At 36.9% G+C, this 26,799-nt stretch overlaps 1 long non-coding RNA gene across 1 annotated transcript; it reads left to right on the top strand.

The window, feature by feature from the left end:
- The first annotated feature begins 2,048 nt into the window (after nucleotides 1-2,048).
- On the top strand, nucleotides 2,049-24,148 carry LOC127017224 (uncharacterized). The gene is made up of 3 exons (XR_007766553.1): nucleotides 2,049-2,161; nucleotides 6,624-6,685; nucleotides 23,239-24,148. It is a non-coding gene; the product is annotated as an uncharacterized LOC127017224 (long non-coding RNA).
- Nucleotides 24,149-26,799: the final 2,651 nt, after the last annotated feature.

Here is a 26,799-nt window from a genome sequence, read left to right on the forward strand (position 1 = left end):
AGTATTAACTTGCCTGTCTTACCCTTTTATCCAATCTCTTCGTCCATGTATGACTCTTGACATACACGCTATGATCTTACCTGCAGCAGAAGTTATAGCTCATAGAAAATTAGGAAGACTTAATAACTTGAATACCTGGATTTCTTGTTCTGTCTATGCTTTAAAATACTGAGCCATATTTCTCACCCTGTTACACAAAGATAGTGCCATGCTTCAACCCAGTTACGAGGGCAGAAGAAACTGGAAACTATGGCTTGGACTGTTTGCAGACTGATGCAAAAAAACTCACAGTGGTGGTCTGTTTACTATAGTCTGTCACAGCTCATGTGTGGCTGGCTCAAACCTCTTCAAAACGAAAGTTTTGTCTTAATGAGCTATTGCTTACTCATTCTTTTCACGGTTCTTCAAATTCTTGGGTAATTACAACACCTAAGCAAGGGGAGTATTAGGTTTTTCTGCTTTTGTTTGTATAAACACTTGCTACTTTAAAGAGTGTACCTCCTACCACAATATTTCCAAATTCAAGCATTAAAAATCATAAATATAAAGCAATAAATGTTGACTTTTTCATGTGCCTGCTTCCTTCTGAGCTTTTTAAAATCCATTCTTCATCCTCCCAACCTTTGTCATAATTTCAAGGGCTAGAAGCTTGTGTCAGACAAAAAGAGAAGATTCTTATACAATCCATTGATTTCAGCCCTGTGGTCTCTAAGAGCACCAATTAATATTCTGAGACTCAATAGGAGCTCACAAGAGTTGGCAATCCAATATCTGGCAGCATAACAAGAACAGGAAGAAGAATCTAATGAGGAAAATGAGGCTAAAGCCAGGGAGTTAACAAATTCTAAGTACTTCTCTGCAATATTTTTTCAATCTGTATGGAAGGCTCAGGACAAAGAATTTCTATCTTTATCTGGATTCAAACTTAATGGAGGTTGAAGCACTTTCAGAGTTTTTACTTCGTTAAAAATATATGGAATTTAATTAGTTTTTCAGAGACTGGAAGTCTGAATTTGAAGGAGAGATGGTAAATTTTGAATATGTTAATAAAATTTTAGTGGATAAAATATTTTAAATTAAAAATCTTGAAGGCTATGGCCTCTTGCAATAACAACATTTTTCCATTAGGGGCTTGTCTTCCTACATTTTTTTGCATTTTTCTAAAATTTTGTTAAAATATTTACTAAAGTTTTATTTACCATTTGTGTTGATAAAAAAATCTGTATCCATTCTTGGAGTAATTTTAATTCAATACCATATTACTTTTTTTTTTACGCGTTGTGTATAAACCTAGAGTTAGCTGGTGTAAGATTCTTGCCTCCCTCCACAAAAAAAATAATAAAAAATTCTAGAAGCCATTTCGTCAAAAGAGAATTAGCCTAAAGACACTCTTGAAGTTGCTTGCTGTATTTCTTCAAGATTTGTTGAGGATTAGAGTTTTACTGCCTTTTCTTGGTAGGGGGTGTTACAATTTTGTATGGTCCATTGGCAACTGCATCTTTGAATAGGACTAATCTGTTTCTCTGTCTGGCATCCTTATAAGACTGGTGGCAGCTTCACTTGAACAGTGGTATGAGAAAGATAATCTTTCTCTTAGAACACTGAAAAAAAGATCTGTGAGGCATTAGTTGCTGCATTTCAGGAGAGTAACGACACTCCACTATGGTAGGGTAAAGCTTAATTTATTATTGGAATAAAGCTTCATTTAAGCAAAATCTATCAAATCTGTAAGCTAAATTTCACAGAATAGCCAGAGCAAGGCAGTACATGTGCAGCTTTGACTTGAAATGGGGTAAGAGTCAGTGAGGAAAAAAAGCCACCAGAAGACTTTTCCTTTTGGTAATGAAATGAACAGAGAAAGCTTTTTAACCAGCCTTGATTTGCTTATTTTAAGGGGTAAATAAGAAACAGAATCAGTTGAACAGAAAGGGATAGCTGGAATTGTAAATGTCATTTAAATATTTGAAGAGTGATTTTTTTTTTAGTAATTAACAGCCACAGACTGTATTAATTAAATAAGTATAATATCCCCCCTTTTACAGATTGGAAAAACAGGCCTGGAGATTAAATGAGTTGGCCAGGGTTACACCCACATACTGAGTCAGACGCAAAGCCACAATTAGAACTGGACTACCTCGCTGGCAGCCTTCTAAAGAGTTTGGTAAGCCACTCAGCACCTCTGGTTATTTTTTCATATCAGTTACACAAAACATTTTAGTTGTTTTCCAAATACAAGGAAAACTTGATGCTTAGGACACATATTCTGAAAAGAAGCTACAAAATACTTAAAAACTAGGGGCTTGATTCTATTTTCAGTTAGTGCTGATAACTCTATCAGCTTGTAAAAGCTTAACAATCCGTGGTTTTGTTAGAGGATGGTATAATTTGAATCCATTCCTTTAGGATTTCCAGATTGACAGGCTGTAATATGACCGTGGAACAGTGATTTTATTTTTTGGCATTTCATCTTGTAAATATACTAGACCTTATTCTGAAGTTTTTACTTAATTCTTACATAGTCAAAATTTGGCATCAATTTCATACTGATTCCATTAGACATTTGGAGTAAGGCCTGCAAGGTTAAGCGCATGACATAAGTTGTACGTCCCCTCAACATTACGTTTCTGTACTCCTGACAGTGTTTTAAGGTAACATGCTTTCAAAGTTGTGATTAGCTGTAGACAGGAACCATCTTTTAAAGAGATAGAGCAATGCATCTTTTATGTTCACAGTGAGCTACGATTTCTCCATTTTCTACAGACAATTAGTTAAGTAGTCTATTAATATTGCTTTGATACATATTAATGTTAGACAAACAACATTTTTGTTGCTAGAGAAAATGCATGCTATTTTAAAAACAGAGCAAAAGCAGACTATTTCTGAGGCTTATGGGTATATCAACCAGTAGGTGTGGCTGGCGTGTTGTAAATGGGAAAGGTGGGAGGACTCCGTCTTGTTATTAGTACATGTAGAAAGACAGGAAGTACTTAGGGAAGGTTTCCCTCTTGTTTTGAGTTCCAGGAAAGTTATACAGCCAAACACATGAATCACAAAGCAGACTAGAAGGGAGTTTCTGTGTGGCATGAAAATAACAACTGCATTTTAAAGCCTGAAAAGTCAAACAGTTTCGTGCTTTTGTTCTACTGCAGATTTTTCATGGAAAATAGCAACTCCAGGAATATTTGACAATGAAAAGTCTTAGTGCATGAAATGTGAAGTTTATATAAGAGATACCATCTTACTCATCAGCTGCTCTATTTTAAGCCCTGCTCGGCATGGGGACTTTCATTTTGGGATCTATTTGGACAGCAGCTGGTACATTAGAGTTTTACGTTGGCTGACATCTTTACAATCTAAAGGATACTTAACATGATCCTGTAAAATCTATTCTCATAGTTGTGCTCAGTCACTCATATTCCATCTTCGTGTGTTGTCTTTTCCCATGTACGTTTTCTGTCCATTTCACGTTAAAAAAAAGGTCAGTGTATCAGCAGCATTAAAGATAGTCCACAGTAATGTTTTGCTGTGATGTGATCAAAATATATATATACAGCATATGCCATAAAATGGATGTGCCATTTCAGTGACTGAAAAAGGCAACAAAAAGGAATCTATAGTAACATATGTTGGAGATGAATTCCAGCGACTAGCACAAATAACAGAAAAGGCAGTATATGTTAATTAATTATACACAAAGACAAGCTACATACATGATTTAGATTCACTTGGAAATATTTACGTTGCGTAAGTATAAAATGGATGCCAAGTTGCAACCTAATTCTAAAATCTAGCAATTATCAAGTAGTTTGCCTATTGCCATAAAGTCCTAGGACTTCATCTATCTGTTCATGCAAAGAAGAAAGTCTTTTCCATCTTTATGGATTTTAAATCCCAGTCAGCTCTAAACAAACGACAAAATAGTCATGACAGAAGCTAAAAACACCTGTTCCTGAAGATGTTTGGGAAAAAGACTGATGAGAAGAAAGGACAAAATATGGGCACTGTTGAGGTATGGCAGGCATTGGACCCTTGTACACAACATGAAGTGAAGCTACCTGTCCAGCCAGCTTGCAATGCTTTTCCCTGTCTTCCCCCATCTTCACAGACCATCCCTGGGCCCCACCAGCCCTTGAGTCCTGATGTAGTCGCCTGACTTGCATGCTCAGGAGCTATGCACTAGAGTATGTGAAGAGTGGGAACTGAAGCTGGGAGGCACCAGAATGTCACACTGATGAGTTCAGATGCTGTAAGGGTAATTTGAGTCTTGTCTCAGCAGCAAAACTTGGCTAGGAAAGGTAGAAAGCTACTTTACTTTGCACATTTTATTTCATGCATGAGTGAACTGGCATGCATTGTGTTTTGTATGTTTAGCTGACCTTGGTTGTTGAAATCTTAAGCACCCATGTCATACTAAATGGATTCTCGCCAGGACTGTTGCTACAATCTCTTGGGTTTTAATGGGAGGGATTTGATGAAGGAAAACAAGGGGACTTCAGTCTCCACTTCTTCACCATTAGTGCTAGCCAGGAGGTTCTGCATCATATGACTCGTAGTGCGTTCACACAGTTGTTCAGCTCCACTTTCATGCTGGACTTGCATTGGCCACTCATTTCTCCTGCACTTGCCCAAACAACTGCAGGCCCAGAATGATCTGGACTGACTGATCTTGAAGACGGATCCCAGAGTTCTAGATTGCTTTTTACTGTGTGTAGTATGTGCTTCTGAGTCTGCAAGTCACACGAAATGAAGTTTGCTGTGAGTCTTGACCTTATTGCGTTGCAGGAAATTTGTACTTGAAGCAAAGCTACCACATCTGATACAGGTCCCACCCTCTCCACACCCACTTCAGTGACTTCAGAAATCTGATTGTTAGTTATGTACATGTCACTGGGAGTGGCATCAACTTGAACTGTTATTGTATATTGCACTTCTTGGATATCCATCTGATGTTTATATTTCCATATGTGGCCACGAACCTGAAAATTAGGGCCTTTATAGAATGATTTCTACTAATATAAATTATTTTTCTATTCTTTGCGAGCAATTATTTTTTCTTTTAACTTCTGAAAAAAACACTAGTTCTCAGCATGAAGAGCCAAGAGATATTCTTCAACACTGGGATCAGAAAGAGCATGAAAGTGACCTGTTATACCATTCATCTTAGCCATAGCATAGACCTATCCACTCATCCATAAACATGTGTTTGGAGACAAGCAAAGAAGGGAACAGGATGACTAGTCTGGATAATGTTCATATTGTTCTTAAGTCAGTCCTGTTGACGTTTCTTGAAAGTGTGATAATGCAGCTTGAACATGGAGTCAGTCAGAGCGAGTGGAGAGAGCATGACTAAAAAGTTCATTGTTGCCACATGAATAAGGGGCCGGGAGGCTGCCTCATGGGCCCGGGGCAGTGCAGGTGGTAGAGTCTAAGCAGATGGTTATGGCTTGCTCTGAGTGCTACAGATTCCTCGAGGATATGTTAATCAACACATTTTAATAAACAAACAAAACCACGCCATTTTTTAAATAAAAAAATGCCAGTGATCAGTTGCACTTCTTGTCCAGTATTACTTCAATGATTTTCACATAAAGCTAATGAAATTTAAGATACTCTGCATATTCATTTACTATGTTTATTTCCCCCGCCATTTCTTTGCTTGTTTGGATGTGTGGGAAGTTGTCTATATTTATTTAAAAGATTTGTATCATCTTGAGGTGTCTTGTGGATCAGTGTATGGACCAGAGATTGAGAAGCAATGCATGAGATTACAGGGGAGTCTTAACAACTTAATGACAGACAAACTTGCGACACCCAACAAAATAAAATCCTGTTCAGTGGTTCTTCACATGCTCCTCCTGCAGGCTGTCTCAGTCAGAGCGCTGAACCAAACTGAGCCTGCCTCCCTGTCAAAGTTGGTATGATACCTAGAACTCTTTTCCTTCTATGAAAAGAAATTCTATGCTAAAAGTCTTCTCTGACTTTTTAGGAGAGTAATCATCCTTTTAGGTATGTGTTTTCTGTTGTTGTTTTAGACTTGATCTTTTAATTAATTCAAACTCCAAGTTGGAAGTAGCAGCTTGGGGTAGCCAATTATTTTGAATTTCCTTGGGTTTGCTCCCATAATCCTTATGTTGTGTCATACTTAATTATGTTGATGGCATGAAGTAGTGTACAGTTTTTCCTACATAATTCTTTTAATTTTGTCTTGGAAAGTGCTAAGCCTGTCATAAATAAGACCTGTATCATCCCTAGTATAATTTTACTTAAATATTATATAACCATTAAAAGTACAGTTTCATCAGGCTCCTTTTACTCCAGATTTTAATGACTCTTCTCTAATGTATTGTTTATGGTTTAATATCAGCTATTGGTTACATGACTACAAAATCTATGGAAAAAAAAATAGAAGATATACTGCGTGTATAAATGCCAAGCATGAAAGGATTAGTAAAGGTGGATAAATATATTCATTATAGCATACACTTTGCTGAAATCATGAATTGAATGTCTGCTTTTTAGAAATCTGATCTACATCTTATTAAGTCAATTGAAAGACTCCCCTAAGTAATCTTTGGATCAGATCTTTGGTGAAAGAAGGAAATGTTCTTGTGTGTTTCTTTCAGGTTTTTATGAGTTGTATTGGGAACTGGATGCAAAGCTGTTGTTCAAGCCAAAGACAGCATCTGTAAGTACGCAGATCAAGTTATTAGTGAGTAGTGAAATGCAGTCCGCAAAAAGAGCTGAAAGATTGCCAGTGTTCCTAGATTGTCAATGCACAATTAGGCTCCTTTTGTATTTTAGTAATACATGCCTATTTAGTAAACAAATATTCGCTACCAATGCTGAAAGTTATAGGGCAATCTCATGCCAAGGACACAGAAGGAGAGATCCACAGGCTCGTGAAGTTACTTCAGACCAAATCCTTTCTTTTCCAAGTGAATTCTTTACTTGAACATTTTTTAATCTGGGTTTCTGACCTTTTGTTTATTTGTAGTTAAATGGGAAGAATATTACTTTACTTTGGGTATTGCTTCAAAGCATCCTTTCTAATATTTTTAAAGTCTCTCAAGATTATCCACTGAAATACAAGATAAAAATGCAAATCATCGTCATGCTCTTTTTGCCAGTGTTCTGTTGTGGTACACCTAATTCTTTTTTCATGTTGTCTTCTTGTTTGTGATATTAGATACTAGCTTGAGGTTCAGAGGATAAAAGGCTAAAATGCCACAAATAATAATTTAAGATAATCAGTAATTATGTTATTTAGCCAATATGAAGTTTTTGCCACTAATGAAAAAAAACAGACTTCTGTTACTTGGCCTCTGTTCAAACATTTCTACCTATTGCATTTGGTATTTCTCATGAATATTGAATTAGCGAGTTGCCAAATATGACTCAAAAAAAAAATCCATCACACAAAATGGAAATATGAAGTGTAGCCAAGATTCTCTTGGAACACTAGAAATGCATTCTGCTGTAAGTTACATCTCATGTAACCCTATGGAATCCATTTGGATTTTGTAATAAACTGTATTTTTGTGTAATATTTCTAATATATTACTGGTATTGCATTAATTAGTTTAGTGCAGTAGTAACTCTCATTAGGAGTGGGTTCTAGTATGCCAGATACTGTACCAGCAAAATAGATAGAGAGGTGATATTGTTGAAAGTGTTTAAGCAGCACAGGAATCTGTTCCCAATAAAAAAAAAAATGAGGCACTCGGAAACTGCTATTTTATTGAAAGCCCATAATGCATAGTATTTTATCTGTATAATTCATTTCAAGAATGGAACAATGGGATTTCTTCAAATTTCATCCTGGTTAAAATGTTACAATTTAAGTATAGGATTTGGAGATTTCCATAGACATAATAATGAAATTTAAAATAATTAATGTAATTAATGTACACTTAACTGAGCATATCTGCAAAGGTATGCAAGGTAGCTCTGAAACTGAAGATTCAAATAAGATGACAAAGAAATTGCAAGAAAACATTGTCCAGACAGTATCTTCATTTTTCATGGCATTAACCTGATCCTAAATTTAAAATTTTATGAAGACTTGAAGAACAATTGTGGTAAATGAGGAAAACAGATGGTAGTATGGTGAAATAGCAGATCATCCATGTGAGAAGCAGTGAATGTGTATTTCATTCAGCTAACATAGGCCCAGAAGATCTCTTTATTTTTGGCATACAATTAGTCCTAATCATGTGTTCAGTTGTAACTTGGTGTCTGGGATTCCCAGCATCTTGTCTAAGGCATTTTATGAATTTTTTTTGCAAGTACAACTACCAGTAGAATTGTATTTAAATGATATTTCAACTATTTGCAACCCTGGTCAGCACAGTCGTGCTGATGGAAATCTGCAATATATTTATGACCTAAGGGTCTATGCTTTGCTTCCATAGAAAACAAATAGACAAATGGACAAAGAAGACGAGAAAATTATGTTTATCATAAAAGTCTGCAGAATTAATCTATCATTCTTTTCTTGTCCCTGGGAAAGTAAAGCTGACATATCTTACATGCTATATGGAATCCTATGGACCTACAGAAAAGAAAGGGCAAACCAGATTTTCCTTAAGGATGTTAAGCCTTGTGGATCCATACGCCTTCATTGCACAATTTTAAAGCTTATATGCAAGTCTGTGCTGAGCTCATTTTAGGAAGCGTGGTATTGTCATTTGAATCACCTGGGCATATAAATTACTGTGCCTCAGAAATACTGCTGGCTTGGAGGTGAGCTTGACCTTCCTGAAGCCAGGAGGGGAACTGGAAGAGAGTTCTGATTCTGGAGTTATCACTGGGCTAAAGAAAAGAAGAAGGGCAAAGAGGGAGGTCTGATCAGTTTGTCTAATGATGCTAATGCTGTAAGAGTGAGAGAGTATCTGTTTGATCATGCTGACACATTTTGGCTCTTTTGAGTCATCACACACCTGTGTAACATAAGTAACGTGCACATATGTTGTATTTTTTTGCTGTGTATATTTGTCATTTTATTTTCCAAGTAGATGTAATTTGTTGAGATGTATTACTGAAAAGATTTTTCTTCTGCTGTTGGTCATAGCTTGCTTATTACAGCAAGGAATATATGTTTTCCTTTTTTCCGGAGGTGTCTCTTTTAGAGAATGACTATGTTTAAGGATTGTAATTGTGGTTGGTTAAACAATGTTTTGTGGGTTTGGCCTGTCACGGAGAAGGCAGTTGAATATGCACGTGCCTTATTATTATAAGGCAGATAGTAGTTGGTCAATAAATCATCAGCTGAGTGATTGCTTGTCTTGAGTATTTCTGTGTCTGTTAAATTTGGGACTTTCTCCAGATGATAAGAAAACATTCTTGATGATGCTTGGTACAGGCTAACTCAGATGTCACTGACCATTGGTTGCATAATCTCCATAACTGCAGTCTTAGTCTAAGAAAACCCTTCTTCTTCAATGGGGCCTTTTTTAGTCTTTTCATGCACATTGTTACTGTTCCTATTCACATAGTAACCATTTTTACCTCATTTTGTCTCTGCTTTTAAACTACTTCAGATGCACTCAGTCCTTTAAAAACAAACCTTTAAAGGCATTTCCCTTTGTTTTCAGTGAGAAACCATAGTAAATGCTATATGCTTTTAAGCATTCAAAAGGCTTTGTGGACTTTGCTTTCTATGTTGTTAATGCAGTTGGTACAGATTCAGCTAGCTTTCATGTGTAGCAAATTCATCACGTATCTATTTTCTGTCTCTCAGCACCTCTGTTAGTTTGATGTTGGGCTCTGACTAGCTCTTTATATTTCCATGGTTACAAGTAGTCACAAGGTTCTGTTAACCCCCAAAGGCAGAGTAATTATGGATTTTTTTGCTATAAGAAGCATAAAATTAACAAATTAGACTATATATATATGAAAAGATTGTTTTTAACATTACAATAAAAACTTTGAAAGTTAATTTTCATTCACTGAAAAAGTGTTCGAGTCTTTTGCTGCCATTATGACTATGTCACATTTTTTGTAAAGATGAGTTTCTGTTAAAAAACCTGGAGGATCTTTTTTTCTTTCCCTTTTAATTTTGATTGAAATTTGCAATAGATTTTGAAGGCAGTGGATTCAGAGCAAACAATGCAGGTTCAGACCTGTTCTATAATTAAATAATCACCAATGAGCATTAATTATTAGTATGTGTACTATTGTTTGTTTTTAAAGATAGAAAAAATGGAGGTAAGAAGCACACTAACTTGCCAAAGAACACAGATGTAGACACATCCAAATCAGACTAAGAATTTCAGATCTCAAAATGCCATATTTCTTTCTAACAAAAACTGATAGAAAGTCCTTTCTGACTTTCAGATCTCATCTCTGGTCAAAGCCTAGATTCTTCCCAATAAATTAAGTGCAGAGAGTTGCACCTTCAATGAGTGGATAAGAGATGTTATAGACCCTTAATAGGAGAAGGCAGCTGGAAGGAGCAGTGTTTTTCTGAGAGGCTTTCTTTAGATAAGATTAAAGCAGTAGCAGGTTTTGAGGATTTTTGTATAGACTTATGTAGCTGTGATTTGTTATAGTCTCTTGTGATGAAGAGCTCTGAATGAAGGAGAGGTTTCTGGATCTTCCCTGGACAGAACAGGTAGTGAGTTGCTGAGGGCAGAGGGATGAGAGGGAGTGATAAAAGAAAGCCAGAGAAAAGTCTCTAATAGGAAGAGAAAATCTTGTGTACTAAAAAGGTTTTGTACAGTGATAGAAGCATTGACTGGAATTGCAGAAAGTGACCCTGCTAAGTAGTGGAACAAAGCTCTTCCAGGGAAAGAGAATGAGACTCTCTGTCATCACCTATGTAGAGTTATCGCATCAATGCATACAGCAAAAGCACTAGAATCTTCCTAATTGAAGAGGAGAAAACTCCCCCTTTTCCTTTCTTTTTGGAGGTTTTCTTTTTAGCTGGAGATACTAAAATTGCTGAATCGCCAAATCAGTAGAGGCATAAGCTGCTTCTATGGTAAAATAGCTAGTAACACTGTAAAATAACTAGTTGTTTAAATAGTACAGCCATAGGAGAAAAGTATGTTAATGGGGAAAATGGACCAGAAATCACATATCATGTGCTATCTATTCATTTAAAAGATAGACAATAGTAATGACACAACATTCTTTATCCTCAAAGTGCGTTATGAATGTTAATGAATGTTCAGAGTCCCAGTGGAGTGCATGGGCACACTGATTATATTCAGATATAATGTATGAGACATGATAAATGTATTATTACACAATGTATCTAAACACTTCTGAGCAGAAACCTAGTCCAAGTACACCTATGAACAACTACTGAAAAATGGAACAATAAAACTCTAGCATGATAATTGTGCTGGCTACTCCCCATTGGTCAAGAGTGTAACTGTTACATACTTCAGATGTTAGATTGTCAGATAATGTGTGCATATCTTTGATGTTTTAGGTGGCAATGATGATTTCTTACATGTGTGGCACGATAATAATTATGTATAGCAAATGTCAAGACCATGCTCCAATCTGACAGTCAGTTCAGGTGTGAGCCCAGGGAGGAGGATTTGTCGATCTGAACCTGACAGACTAGGTTGCGTCAGCGTGCCACAAGTGCCACCATGCATGTAGAAGGGGAGCACAATAGCAGCAAAGAACGGAGTTTGCTGATGTGACTTTTTAACAGCCTGTTTCAGATCCACCTGTGACTTTAACAGCTGGTTCTGCTGAATTGGATGCCAAGAAATGGCATCTCTTGGATCTCAGGATTTTCTCGCTGCCAGGTTCAAAGTTCTTACAACTGTGGATGTATTAGCTTGCTCCCAAGGAATGTTTGGGTGTTTTTTAACTAAGGGTTAAATTTCTTAAAGTTGGTGGCTACTACTTCCTTCATCATAGAGTTTTCTCCTAGTAGTGCACTTACAGAGAGATGAAAATGTTCCCCCACTTTTCTGTGATTGTATTTTTATTGAAATCGGAGCAATCTGGTTCAAACTTCTTGTGAGTATATCTGTAAGAACAGCAGTGTAGGATACTCAGAATGTTCCAGTCAGTAGTTGCCTAGATAAAACAGTTAGAAAAGGAGAGTATTTGGTAGATGTGTAATTAGGTAGCGTGGAATCATTCTGGAATCCTGTAAATCGGCATGATAAACTCAAATTATAATAGAGTATGGTCAAACCAATTCTTCTGTCTCCAAGATGGGAAAATTATATCTCTTTGGAATTTAAATAGGTCTTGGAAATGAATTAATTCTAAACTTACTATGCAGAAAATCAGAATACACTAATGTGTGATTAAAATATTCTAGTATTTTCTAATATTTCATTACATCAGTGTGAAGTGCTTCTAAAATTATTAGTATTGTTCAGTCCTACATCTGACTGCAGTAGAACTTGTGAGTAGTTTGTGAATCTATATGTATAAATATAAATTTTCCCCCTCAGAATGTTAGCTTTGCTATTTGCCTGGAAAAGATCCTTGGCCTCTATACATGGCAAAAAGCATTTTCTAAAAACATAATTCTCCAGGAGATGAAAGAGGCAATACCTCTCTTTATTTCCATCATAGCCTATGCTGGCAAAAGTCCTGACAAAGATAAGTGTATCGGGTTTGCGTGGCAAGGTTTTGGTAGTGGAGGGGCTACAGGGGTGGCTTCTGTGAGAAGCTGCTAGAAGCTTCCCCCATGTCCAACAGGGCCAATGCCAGCCGGCTCCAAGTCGGACCTGCTGCTGGCCAAGGCCGAGCCCATCAGCGACAGTTGTAGCGCCTCTGGGATAATATATTTAAGGAGAAAAAGTTACTGCGCAGCAGCAATGGCAGCCAGAGAGAGGAGTGAGAATATGTGAGAGAAAGAACTCTGCAGACACCAAGGTCAGTGAAGAAGGAGGGGGAGGAGGTGCTCCAGATATCCGCCTGCAGCCCGTGGAGGACCACACGCCAGAGCAGGTGGATGCCTGAAGGAGGCTGTGACCCCGTGGGAAGCCCACGCTGGAGCAGGCTCCTGGCAGGACCTGTGGACCCATGGAGAGAGGAGCCCGCGCTGAAGCAGGTTTGCTGGCAGGACCTGTGACCCTGTGGGGGACCTGCACTGGAGCGGTCTGTTCCTGAAGAACTGTGCCCCGTGGAAGGGACCCACGCTGGAGCAGTTTGTGAAGAACTGTAGCCCATGGGAAGGACTCACGTTGGAGAAGTTTGTGGAGGACTGTCTCCCGTGGGAGGGACCCCAAGCTGGAGCAGGGGAAGAGTGTGAGGAGTCCTCCCCCTGAGGAGGAAGGAGTGGCAGAAACAACCTGTGATGAACTGACCGCATCCCCCATTCCCCGTCCCCCTGTGCTGCTGGAGGGGAGGAGGTAGAGAATTCGGGAGTAAAGTTAAGCCCGAGAAGAAGGGAGGGGTGGGGGGAAGGTGTTTTTAAGATTTGGTTTCATTTCTCATTATCCTACTCTGATTTGACTGGTAATAAATTAATCTTTTCCCCCCAAGTCGAGTCTGTTTTGCCCATGACGGTAATTGGTGAGTGATCTCCCTGTCTTTATCTCGACCCATGAGCCTTTATATTTTATTATATTTCCTCTCCCCTGTCCAGCTGGGGAGGGGAGTGATAGAGCGGCTTTGGTGGGCACCTGGCATCCAGCCAGGGTCAACCCACCACAATAAGACGAAGACTGTTTTCTTTAAAAGCAAAGATAGATATTGTTCTTAGGGATGGGAGCTTAGAGTTGATCCTTTTGTGAGTGCTTCAGATGATAGTGAGACTTGGAATTTCTGACTCTGCTCACAGTTTGGGGTAAGTCCCTCTTCAGCATAATTCCTGACCATACTGTAAATACGACTACATGAATAGCTGTTTAGTTGTTTATAAGCCTTTTACTAGAATATATACATTTCAAATTTGAAGAATTTTGTTCTTTGGTGCCCACAAGAACATTTGTTTGTGCTAACCTGTCCTCACTTGTCCAGCTATTCTCAGTGTTTGGAAAGCAAACTTTTTGGGGTTTAGCTGTTTATTTTATCATGAAATCTTATTAAGGTTCTGAACTCAGCTGCAACCCTCTGATTGCCATCAGAGGCCAAGACCCAAAGACGATCCCTTTGCAGGGTTGTTTTCAGAGGAGCAGGAACAGAAAATAAGGAAATCTTTTTCGTTATAGAAAAATTTTAAAAGTAAGAGCTTTCTTGTTACTCTGCAATATTTTTCCAAGTTTCCATTATCATTGTTCACTCTGCACAAATGTCTTAAAAACACTTAAAGCAGATGACTTACTGTGTTGCTCGTATACCATAGCAGTGCTTATCCTAGAGTTTCACTGTGGCTTTCTTGATTGCTAAAGCAGATTGTGAGCTTGCTAGGACCCAATTGTGCAAAGCAATCTGCAATACTTCCTTTTTCATGCAGTCTAGTTCTGGTGGTAAAGGTGAAAAGGCTGTCATGGAAGTCAGGAGGGAGGGTATTAACAAATTTTATTAAGGTTTCTGACTCATGAGGGACATTTTTATATTTATATGTTTGAACTTCTGTTTTGGGTAACAAGCCTAGAGTTTGTGAAATATGTACAAGAATCATCTTAAAGGAAGACACATGGGAAGGCAGTATCATAGTGCTGGGATAAAAGAAAATACCAGATGAAGTGAAACTTCAGATTTTTATCTTACCTAAGCAGGAGATACTACTCAGATATCTGAGCATGTGGTTGTCTCTCAACACTCTCTCTCCTTAGCTAAGTGTTTATTCAGGTTACACAGAGAAACTTAGAACAGATGATGAGAAAAAACATATTTAGCAAATATAAAATAAAGCATTATTGAAGCTCTTTCTACAAATAAAGCAATAGCAAAAACAGAATTGCAGTTTACTTTTGTTGCATAAATATATGATTACATTTCTCTTGTGTTTAGAAAGATCCTTTTCTATCCATAAACACTTAATGAGTGATAGATCAGAATCCAGAAAAGTGATTGTAAGACAGTCCAGTGCCCTGTAACCTCCAGCAAATTAGCCTATGGTCAGTCTGGCTATTTTGTTGCTGCTGTGCTCTAAGTTACTTGTTCTATGTATTTGTAATGTCTCTTGCACATGTTGAATTGACCAGGAGGGGGCAGAACTGCATAAGTGTAGTCACTTGCATGTGACTTACAGGCATCTATATTGTATGGTGAAATGAAAATAAGTGGAAAACTGATCTATGAAAAAGATTTGGTGATAATTGTAGCTTAATGTTCACCTAAAATCAATTACTCAGATATTCAGAAACTACTTGTATGTATTTTCTACATAGGTCTTTCATTGCTGCTATGCTATCAATGAACATTTCTGAAGGAAATGCTTTCTGGGTTTTAATAGCACTGCTAGGGGAACTCAAGCATTTAACTGGATTATTCAGTGTACACTTGAAACAGAGTTGTCTTTTTCACTATTGAAGATTACTGTGAATCTCGGGGATTTTTGCTTAATTTTTTTTTGCTTGTAACTGTAGTGTAGTTTCTCTTATGGTTTCTAAAGCAATTAGTTTGGTAGTTATTTTCTTGCCTTTTCAGGTTTAGAGTAAAAGGTTTTAAACCAAAGTGCCTATTTTTAATATATGGTAAAATATTAGCCACATCATCTATAAAGCAGGTTAAAATCAGTATTTCTCTTGAAAACTTGAATGGAATGGAATGCAACAGTTATTTTTATTTTCTGTAGAGAACCTGATTTAAAGGCCATTCACTCAGAGTAATTTAAATCAACCAATGTACTTTGGGTAAACTGGGCTGTTGATGCAGTGTCTTTTCAGAACAAAGGCTGAGCTTCTTCCCAAACAGTTTGCAGCTTGAGCAAAGAGAAGGGATGACAGTTACAGAGCAGGTCTCGGGGTGGAGGGGAATGCGCGAGTGAAGGACAACTGGGGAGACAGTGAGGTTCACTGTTTGCTTTGATACAGTTTTTTCTTTATTATTGTAGGCTCTTTCTAGCAACAGGGTCTACTGCTTTTCTTCCTGGGAATTAGATTGAAACATATAATCAAAGAATGCTAAAATTTATGCTCCAATAAAAAGTATTCATGCTAATGGTAAACAGCTTCTGCTGTAGTAAACCTTATTTTATAAGAAAGCTGAAGTATTGTTTTTGAGTGACTGTTTATTTTTTAAAACTGGCAGTGTGCTTAAGCAAGTTCTTGAGATCTACAGAGTAACATAGTTGGCTTAATATATTATCAAAATGAAATGGCTAAAGCGGTGTCAACATCTTCATAGTCTGGAGGTAGAGTAGGCAGAAGGATTCTGGAGAGATTTAAATCACAGTAAAAGCAAAACAGTCTTTTGGAGGCAAATAATACCAATATTATGCTATGTTGCAGAAGTGCTATTTTAGGAATTATAAATAGTCAATATTGACCTCTGTCTAAACTAAGAGAGAATGATTTGGTTTTTGTTTAAAATTGCGGATCAGGAATGCAATCTTTGATATGAAGCACGCTTTGGAGATCATGTGGGGGCTGTCTAAACCTAACAGCTGTCTCTTCAGCAAGCTGGAAGAAAGTTTGGTCTACCAGAATCTCTGTTCCAGAAGTGTTGCCAGTTCAGATCCTTGTGTCTGGGCTTATTGAACCAGTATTGTGTCATCTGTGTGAGCAATTTTGACCGCGTTGCTCTACCGTCTACTAATTTGGAATGATATGACTGCCATAATTCCTTAAAGTTACTTTTTTTCATGAGCAGTAAAAATATTGCTAGCATTGTGACTTATATCCTTCTAATAGCAAATGACTTTTTATGGGTTGTATGATCTCTGTTCTTGAAATTGATACGATAAACATATAGTTGTGTAGTATTTTGATATCAACCCCATTATAGTACATCTCTATCTGTGAGATATAAAACCAGCACCTATCTGATGTGAAACAATTAGGATCCTTAATATATTGCAGGCACAGAACGCACATTTTCCTGAGGAACCATGCATCAGGATCCAGCTGGTCATTTTAACTGTGTTATTATGTGGGAGGACAAATCTTGAAAATCTGAACTGAATGTAAACTGATGCAGTTCCTGTTCCTGCATTTGCAAGCCAAACGTTTTGAAAGGGCATCCTCCTTTGGTTCTCAGCATGTGAACTTGGCAACCCAAACCTGACAATTCCTGTGCCCACGTTCATTTTCACTTCAAATCACTTTAGCAAAAGCATCCAGCTAAAGTTTAAAAATGTTTCTAATATTAACTGTGTTCTTTGGCAAATTCACCTGTCAAAACTTCCAACTTCCTGTTTAACATTTTCAACAGGGAGTTGTATTCTGAAGGCCAAAATAGCACTGTACTAAAATCTGTATATAGGGATCCGAATAAATATAGCTTATTGAGCTAATTTTTAGTTGTTTGAAATGCAAATAAACACAAGCTTTACTCGTCAGTGTAAACTTGCCGGATGATTCAGATGAACAGATGAAGCCAAGGCTGTAATTCTCTGAAAACATTATTTTGAGAACTGAATCTGATAAATTTTTTTAAAGCCTTTTCTTCTACAGACCTAGGATGGTATTTGCTATTTTTTTGTGTATTTATTGCAAGGACCTTAACAGGTTTAGATACAAAGTGCATTATTAAACTTTGTGAAGTAAAAAAATTGCTGAAATTAATATTATCAAACCCCAAAAGTGAATGCTTATACTTCAGTCACATTCACTGGATCTAGAGTAATACTAGAGTAATATGGTTCCTGGTTTTGTGATATGTGTTTCCATGAAAGAAAGTAAAACATACAGTAACCGGCAATTACGAAGGCTTGCATTTTCCCCCTCAGTTAAAATCATGGCTTATTTTGCAAGTCATCTATGTAGTGAAACAGTACATAGATTTACAAAAATGGTGGCTTCATATCAGGTATTGTATATAGAAAAATTACTGAGTAATGATTTCTGCTCAGATTTATCTGCTTCCAGAGTCTGTAATTCCTTGCATATGAGGTGTCACAAACTTCTTAAGTGACTACATAGTTATTACTCAATCTTATCTCATGATAGATGTGGTTAATATTATCAGAATGATAGTAAGAAGGTGAGTGGAGTTGAGCAAAACTTTAGTAAACCTGGAGGAATTGGTGGCTTCCTAGGAGCTTTGGCTTCTTCAGAGAAGCAAGATCATTTCTGCTCTTACTGGACCTCATGTGGCCTCAGAATGATGAAAGTACTTTTTCCATAACTAGCTTTCTTACCTTGTTTCTGAGTCTCAAAAATTTGGTGACAGTGACAAGTTCTCATTATTTCAGACTAGGTGGTCATGATTCGTATCCTGCTTCAGCAGAAGCAGTTTTTCTTTCCTTAGTGAAAAAATCACAAGATACGAGTTTCTCTTTGCTTTTTAGTTTGCCACCTCCAGTCTGACTATAATTTTAGTAGCATAATAAGTAAGTAAAGATATCCCTATGTCAATATTTTTTTGGTTCATGACTTCTAATTAAAAATGTTCTTCTAATATAAATTGTTCATGAATGAATAATGTTTGAAGCCATGAATAATTATGGTTGATTTATTCAACTTACTTTCACTTGTAATCCGGCATATTTTATATTACCTGTTTGGAATTTTAATACCTTATGAACTGCCTCAAGCATTTCCTCTCATGTTCTCCTTCTCTGTCAGATAAATTGCCACATAACCTAATGAACTTCAGAGAAATTAGCTTGCTGAGACCCCATTTCTTTCACAATTCCCAAGATTTGTACTACAATGAATTGTATAATTCATTGGTCTCTCCACCAGGGTCAAAGCTTCTTTACTAGCCACTATCAATGCTGTAGCCAATTTTCAGTCACTTCTTCAAATTAACTTAACCTGGAAATGCTTCTTGAATGAGTGGAAATTGCAGGGTCTATTCTCAAATACAGTGATTTCGCTGTATACTGCATCAAACCTAATACAAGTTATATTTAAGAGTGGATTTTTCTTCTTGAATTTCCATCAGTGACTTCTCAAGAGTTGATTTAAAGATGTGAACAATAGACAGTAGCTGGGTTAGTCCTTTGTCATACGAAAATGTCGATTATTTTCTTCTTTTGGAAGATGGGAGTGTTTCTGTAATAGGACTCTCTATTCTTGTATCTTGAAAACAAATAGAAGAGATGTCCTACTGCTAGAGATCGGTATGGTTGCATCTTGCTGTTTTGGAGCTTCTAGCTTGTTCAAGAAAGGTCAGAATTCTACCTGCATATTTCTGCTATTTCTAAAAACAATAGTTTGTTCCCTTGGGGCTATAGAACATATTTGTTTTATTCTGTATATAAACAAAGAATGGGTATCTACTGTATCTAGAAAAGTTTTCTCTAAGAGCTTTTTTTCTGGCTGGCTGGCTTTTACTTGAGTTGAATTTCTGAAGCTGTGGGATCTATGTAACTTTGTACTTGGCTTCTTCAAGTTTTACGTTTTATCTTTTCTTTTTGACATGAAGTGGGAAATTATTTTCATCTTACATTTTGTGGACACCATTTAGCCTTGCCTTTTAAAAGGCAAGATGCCCTATTCAGCTTCTGACTTGTCAAGAGTTGCAAGGATAAAAATTTTCTCAGAGTTTAAACGAACTGGAAAACCCTTAGGTGCTTCGGAATATCACTTTCTGTCATCCTTTGTTCATGACAATCAGTAATTCTGCCTACTGAAGTATCATCTCACACAATTTCTACTCAGCCACACCTTCTCTCCGTTTGAGAGCAGATGTTCTGCTTCCTGAGTTGGCATTGTTTTCAGCTTGAGATAGCATTCATGGGGTCCATTTCTGAGTGGTAAGTTGCTTAGAGGTTTGCTGTTTTAAGGCAGCGCTGGTTTCCTGCATGTTCGGGAGCAAATACAAAGCTTTTGTAGGGAAATGATACTGTGATGTTTGTTATGAAACACAAGGAAAGGATTGTGCCCAACTGGCAATGCTTTACCAGCTGAAAAAAAGGCAAAGAGGTTTTTGGGAGTTTCCAGGTTAATTTGCATTAAGGAGGTGACGTCCATGATGGATAATTCTGTTGGTCTGCAGAGATATAGGAAGGTGGTTCACTCTATTTCCTTCCTCATTTAGCCTTTGCTTCAGCTTTTACATTCTTGCTGACTCCCCCTCTTTCATTGTTTGCATGTGCACTCTCAATCTCATTTTTGTAGTATTTGTCCATTTCTGGGCATGTCCATCAGTTTCCGCTGTGCTAGAGCTTATGGATAGGATGAGATGTCAACCTAAAATGGACCAATTCTGTTAAGACGCACTTTCTCTTATTTGTTGGAAAACAAGGTGAAACTTATGTTGGTGAATTCTACTTTGGCATTCTTTCTTCTGCTGTTGCTTCAGTGTGTTGGGGATACTGCATGAAGCCAGATAACAAAATGGATAATGACAAAATGAACCTTGCATGAGATAAATGAAAGCTTATGGGGAGAATGTTGCCTTATATGAGATATTCCTGCTTTAGGGAAAAGGATTGGCAGCTTGACTAACCCTGTTGTTTATTCACTGAAGAAGTAACTTGGGACTTTGCAATCTGGTTAACATGCTCAATTTGGAACATTATCTAAATAATTGTAAATGAAATGTTGATCTCAATTTTTAAAAACCATGAACTGTTGTCTTTTTGTAAGCAACAGACAGATGCTAAATCTTTTTGGTTTTAATCTAGTTGTTTCTGTGATTAGTATTTATGCTAGCTGTTTACTATCAGTATGTCTTATTTTGGCCTCTGTCCACCTGAATACTGGCTGGTTACTTTTGTTTTCAAACACTGTGTAGCAATGCTGAAATCTATCTGTAATTGGCATTATAGCATTGTATGTTAATTTCCCCAGCACTGAATAATTTTTTTTCCCTCTTCATTTCTTTTTGGTCTTCTCATTTTTGTGCTGTTAAATTACAGTGATTAACTTTTTCTGCTTTCTTTCTTTTTGATGCAAACTACCCCTTGGCTTGTGTGTGTATATGTACACACTGCCTTTACTGGGAAAAAATGATAGTACCTAGAAAGTTGTCCAGCTTCACTGTCTTGATGGTAGAGTCTGTTTTCAGACTGATAAACTGAAATAAAATGTGATGTCTATATTTTACACAGAGACAGGAGGGTAGAATTTATTTCACATCTAAGTTGTATGAAATAGTATTGTAGAATTGTATGAAATTGTATAGAAATTTTCTATCCTTCAAATCTAACTTACCTCATTAATGGTGGAGATTTTTGCTCATAAGTCACTCCATTTGTTCTGAAAATCCCACCTACCAGTATTTGAAGAATTAATAGTTTCATATAACTGCCTTCAAGTTGTTCTTCTCTGTATTTTAAGATAAGTTCATTGAGGCAATTCTTAATCTTTGAAAGTACAGGCATTCAAACTAAGAGTAAAATGATAGACTCATATTGAGTTATCATCTGATTGGGGATTGCCAGACCTTACAAATAGTTATATAATATTTTTTAGTTATTTAGATGATTCCATGTCAATCATACAGTTCATATTTACTGTAATATTTAAGCATACTATTGAAGGCTCTGAAGAAAAGAAACACTGGAACTCAGTTATATAGTATATACACTATATAATATATAAACCATTTATCCTATGAATAGGAGATAGGTTTTCTGAATTTAATGTTTTTATAAAGAAAAATAATTCCATTAATTTTTTATAATTAAATTTTTATCTGGGTAGTCTAGCATTTTTATTCCAATTGACATCTACTTTTAAAAAAGCCAAATGTAATCATTGTTTTTAGTATCGCTTCTGTGTTGTATGGATGCTGGATTCCAAAGTGCTGAAGATGTTTCCTTGTCTCCAGTTTTACTCATTCCAATATGGTTTGGAAATTAATAACCTTGCTTTTGCTTTTTGATAATTTTTATTTTAAAAACATGATGAATTAAATATTATTTACATTGTAATTTTTACATTTGATCTTGAAGGATTGTAGTCTGTGATAATCAGGATAATGTGAATTTTTTTAACTTTGGGAATGGTCAAGTCCTTCTAGTCTGGTGATTGGAGGGAAATCTTCGATTGCTTTTAATAGTTTCTGAGTGTAAGCATTTTATATGAAACTTCGTTATACTGAAGGGTCTATGTTTGCATGTACAATTTTTTAATATTTGATTTTATCTCAAGAAATGTGAATGGCAGCTTCTTCATTGGGTTTGTGAAATCAGGAGTTTTGTAGTTGGCCTTTCCATCTGACTTTACCGACAGATGCAGTCCTTTTAAAGGCAGCAAATTTGGTGAGTCTAAAACTTAGTAGTATCATTACTATGAAATATAGTGCTTTAGTGTCAGGAAAAGAGAATTAGTCAAATCTTGAATATTGGCACACATATTCCCAATTAGTAATACTTACGGAAAAATACTTATTTGAAATTATTTTAAAACATTTCACTGGAAAGATATTGTTCCAGATATTTTTTTACAGAAAGTTAAAAATATGAATCATAATAAAATCATCTAGGTTTTGCCATAATAATTATTTATATATCTTATGCTTGAAATCTGTTCATATCTTATTTTCCTCCTCAGTTTACTATCTTTGGTATTTCCAATTTTTTTTTTCCCCCTTTTCATTTGAACGTATTTGATCAGCTACTAATATGGTTACTGAATTTTACTGTATCACATGGGTATAGCTGGCATCACAGTTAGGTGTCCTATTTAGCAAGCAGAACACCTGTGCAGTATCTTCAGTTTTACAGTAGTTTACATGTGGGATTATTAAGTACGTGATTCTAAAGACAAATGCAGGCTCTGCTGCTAGTCTGGAGTTTCTGGTGTGGTCTTATTTCACAAGAACTGGTAGTTTTTTATGTGACTTCTATGGGAGGTTTGTCTCAGCAGGCTAACAGTCATAAAAATGAGAGCGGCACAGATCTGCCATTCTGCCCCTGTGAATGGCATAGGGCCCACTGCAGCATCAGCTGTGGCAAAACTCCCCTCTGCCCTGCCCATGCGCTGCCCGAAACTTTGATCTCTAATGTCCTTGGAATTTTTGCAATATGTTTTGCCACATTCTCAGGTTATATGTGCGCACAAGCCTGAAATTAAAAAGCACTGCCTGACTTGTGCTTCATTTCCAAACGTACTTGTTGCAATCAAGGGGCCCTTTTTCCTTTTCCTGTTTCTGTAAGCTAAGAAAAGTCACTACGGCTTTCCAGGTACCAGGCATGGCTCAGTGCCACCACATCATTATGCAAATTTAGGGCTTAGAGCAATCTTGATAAATGGTATGTTATGTACATGTAAATAGTTAACAGTTCTATTTCCTCTTTTTGTTTTTCAGAATTAACTCCCTTGTGAGCATCCCAGAAATGGCAGGTATCCAGTGGGTTCCTGACACCTTCAAGCAACGCTTTCTCTTCAATCAATTATATCCTTAATTTAATGGCTTCTGAAAATAAACTATTTTGCAACCCCTTTCCTACTTTTTAGAAATACATGCTGTTCTTAAAAGTGTTAGGCTATCAGCTGTGCCAAGAAATTCTCTGGCAAACAACTAATTATGTCCACAGATAGCGTCTGACAAAAATTTTGCTTCAAGCCACAAGTCAGAGGCTTAACCATTGTTTGTGTCAAGTCACTTTACAGCTTGTGATTTTGGTTAGTTGGGTGGGAATGTGGCTGTGAAGCAGTGTTCTTTGTTTGAGGCACAGGCCCCCGCTTTAGCCAGCTTATAGAGCCATAAGTAAAATGGCCTCTTTGCTTTCACTTAACAGGATGCTGTTCACCTTTCTGCTCTGCTGAGCACCATTTCATGACTTCACAGCCCAGGAATTAAACCCAACACACAAAGCAGCTTTACCAGTTATTGTCTGCAGATTAAATTAAATGCCTGTTCTCATACAGTGTATCTGAATTGTATCAGACCCACTTCTCAGTTTACACACTTGTTCCTGTCAGTAAGAGGCAGCTACTGAAAAATGCTGCAGTCCTTGGGAGCCTGTCTCTCAGTGATTCGATGAAAGTACTGGGGATTTTGTGTGTTCAACATGATGTTAATTCTATTGTGTTTCATAATGAAAAAAATAGCTTAGTCTGCTAGTATAACATCAGTGTATTTCATTGGTGTAGCTACTGTCAGTAGCTCTGTTTTATGCTGCAACTTCTGAATTCCCACTGTCATGGTGTTTGGCAGTTTGAAATTTTGGTTTTGTTTTTGTTCAAAATTTTGAGGAATGAATAAAATTCAGATTTTAAAAAAATCAGATAAACTGGTGTAAAATAATCTTGACTAGTTTAATTAAGTTGTGCCTTTTTCCTTTCACTTTTGTGCATTACATTTTCATATGTGGAGAGTATAAAGCTATTAATTTTAGGAAGAAAACATTTAAACATAACAAAATTAAAGACCCATTTTCTGCTGAAGTGGACTTATATATGTATTTCTTTTGTTTTTATTTTCTCATGATTGTTTACTGTATAACTGAATTGTGCAACTGTTCCAGAAATTCTTGACTCAGAATGTGCTGCAGCCTGCTTTTTGCTTCAAAAATTTATCTCACCACTGACTGTCCAGCGGGTGTAACTGATGAATAAGAGTTTGGGGCTCATCATCTTTTTTAAAATTTCACAACCTCTAGTTTCTCATTAACAGTATGCTTCATGGTTGCCAAACTTATCCCACCAATCTTTCAAAGACCAGCACATTATCACATTACTCAATATAATCTTTGCATAGATTCTGTAATTATGTTATATGCGAAAGTCAACTCAAAACTTGAACTTGGTATTATATTCTGTAAAGATGCAAAGAGAATATGGACTTACCTTCACATCTCTTAATGCAGGGAAATCTGGTGAAAAGTTGAGCCTAATTCATTCAGCCTCAGTCAGATTTTACAAATGCCCCTGAACTGTGATGGTTTTATTTGTGAAAAATGCCAAAGATCACTGCTTTCAGAAGAATAGTGTAGTCTTGAATGACGAGACAGCCTTTGGAGTGAGTTGTTTTTTAACATGAAGGTTTTAATTCCTCCAAGTTTTAACATGTTGTGCTGGTTTTGGTTAAACCACGACACATGTTCTTGTGAAACAGTTAATCGATGGGACAACACTGAGACATTTTAAGAGTGGGTCAAGAATTAAGGTACTTTTTTTGAATTGCACACTGCTTTCTAGTCAGAAAAGGAGATAGAATAGACTTTTGAAAATTAAATGCAGGTTAATTGTTTTCTACTAATCTTTTATTTTTTTTTAATAAAAGGATTAAGCTTTTTTAGTTGCATAGAATATGAAACTGTACTTGCTGAAGGAAGAAAAAACTTACAATTTTTTTTTCTCTTACAATTAATTGAAAAGATTTCATGCATACCATGCCAGGAATTTCGTGTGCTAGCATTAGAAAGATGACTTATATTAAATGAAGTGTTTTATTTACTGCTGTACAGTCACCTTCAGACCACTTTTCTTGCCTTTATTTTAACTGATACTTCTGGAAATGACTGGTGAGTAGGTGGGAACACAAGTTGCTCTCTGAGGGTGTTGTGGTTTAACGCCAGCCAGCAGCTAAGCACCACGTAGCCACTCACACCTCCCCCCTCCCAGTGGGATGGGGAGAAGGATCAGGAAAAAAAAGTAAAACTCGTGGGTTGAGATAAGAACAGTTTAATAACTAAAGTAAAATAAAATATAATACTAACTAATAATAATAAAAATATAATAATAATAATAATTGTAATGAAAAGGAGTATAATAAAAAAAAGAAATAAAACCCAAGAAAAGACAAGTGATGCACAATGCAGTTGCTCACCACCCGCTGACCGATGCCCCAGCAGCGATCTGCCCCTCCCGGCCAACTCCCTCCAGTTTATATACTGGGCATGACGTTCTATGGTATGGAATATCCCTTTGGCTAGTTCAGCTCAGCTGTCCTGGCTCTGCTCCCTCCCAGCTTCTTGCGCACCTGCTTGCTGGCAGAGCATGGGAAGTGGAAAAATCCTTAACTTAGGATAAGCGGTACTTAGCAACAACTAAACCATCAGTGTATCATCAACATTATTCTCACACTAAATCCAAAACATGCTGTACCAGCTACTAGGAAGAAAATTAACTCTATCCCAGCCAAAACGAGGACAGAGGGCTACTGCACTTAAATATTTTGGCAGAAGGACTTTCTTTCATTCGAAAATCATGGCAAGTTTTTACAAAATGGTTCTAAAGTGAGAGAATATTGATGTATCCTTTCCTGAACAAAATGCCATGATCTATCCGATGAGTATGAACACACTTTAAAGTCATGGCTTTGCCAGAACTTGGAGAGAAAGATTGCAATATAGCACTGGAAGTCTCCACCAGCATAATGGTGAATGTATTTTTGTCAGCAATACAAGAAGAACTTCAAGAAAGAAAAGGAAAATATGAAGACTATATTTCTACCAGGACTGTGACATCAAAGTACTTTCTTAAGAAACACCTGAGGATATATGTCTTGTGTCTGCAAAACCAGCTGCATAGCCTTCTTCCAGCACGTCATCTGTATTCTCAGCCTGGCTTTGCCAAAGGTATCTAGTTAGGAAGCTGAAAGTACAGCAAAATGAGAACCAAGTCTAAAATGTTGTTACCTTAAATGCCATGCTATCAGGGCAGTATGTACATGATCATACGTGTTATTCCACGCTAGACTTCACTTCATTGCCTTTTACTTTTTTTGGGGGGGGCTACTGCTAACATGGTAGATTTACTTCTTCCTACTCAATCTCAGTCTGATTCAGCCTTTGTTCTCCATTCACATGACCAGAACTCTCACTCAGGCTCTTATCATTTCATGTCTTGACAACTCCAGTCATCTTCATTCTAGTCTCAACAAATACTGGCTTGCAACATGTGTATCTTTTTAAATATTTTT

This window comes from Gymnogyps californianus, chromosome 5, assembly GCF_018139145.2.
Source record: "Gymnogyps californianus isolate 813 chromosome 5, ASM1813914v2, whole genome shotgun sequence".
Lineage (NCBI taxonomy): Eukaryota > Metazoa > Chordata > Aves > Accipitriformes > Cathartidae > Gymnogyps > Gymnogyps californianus.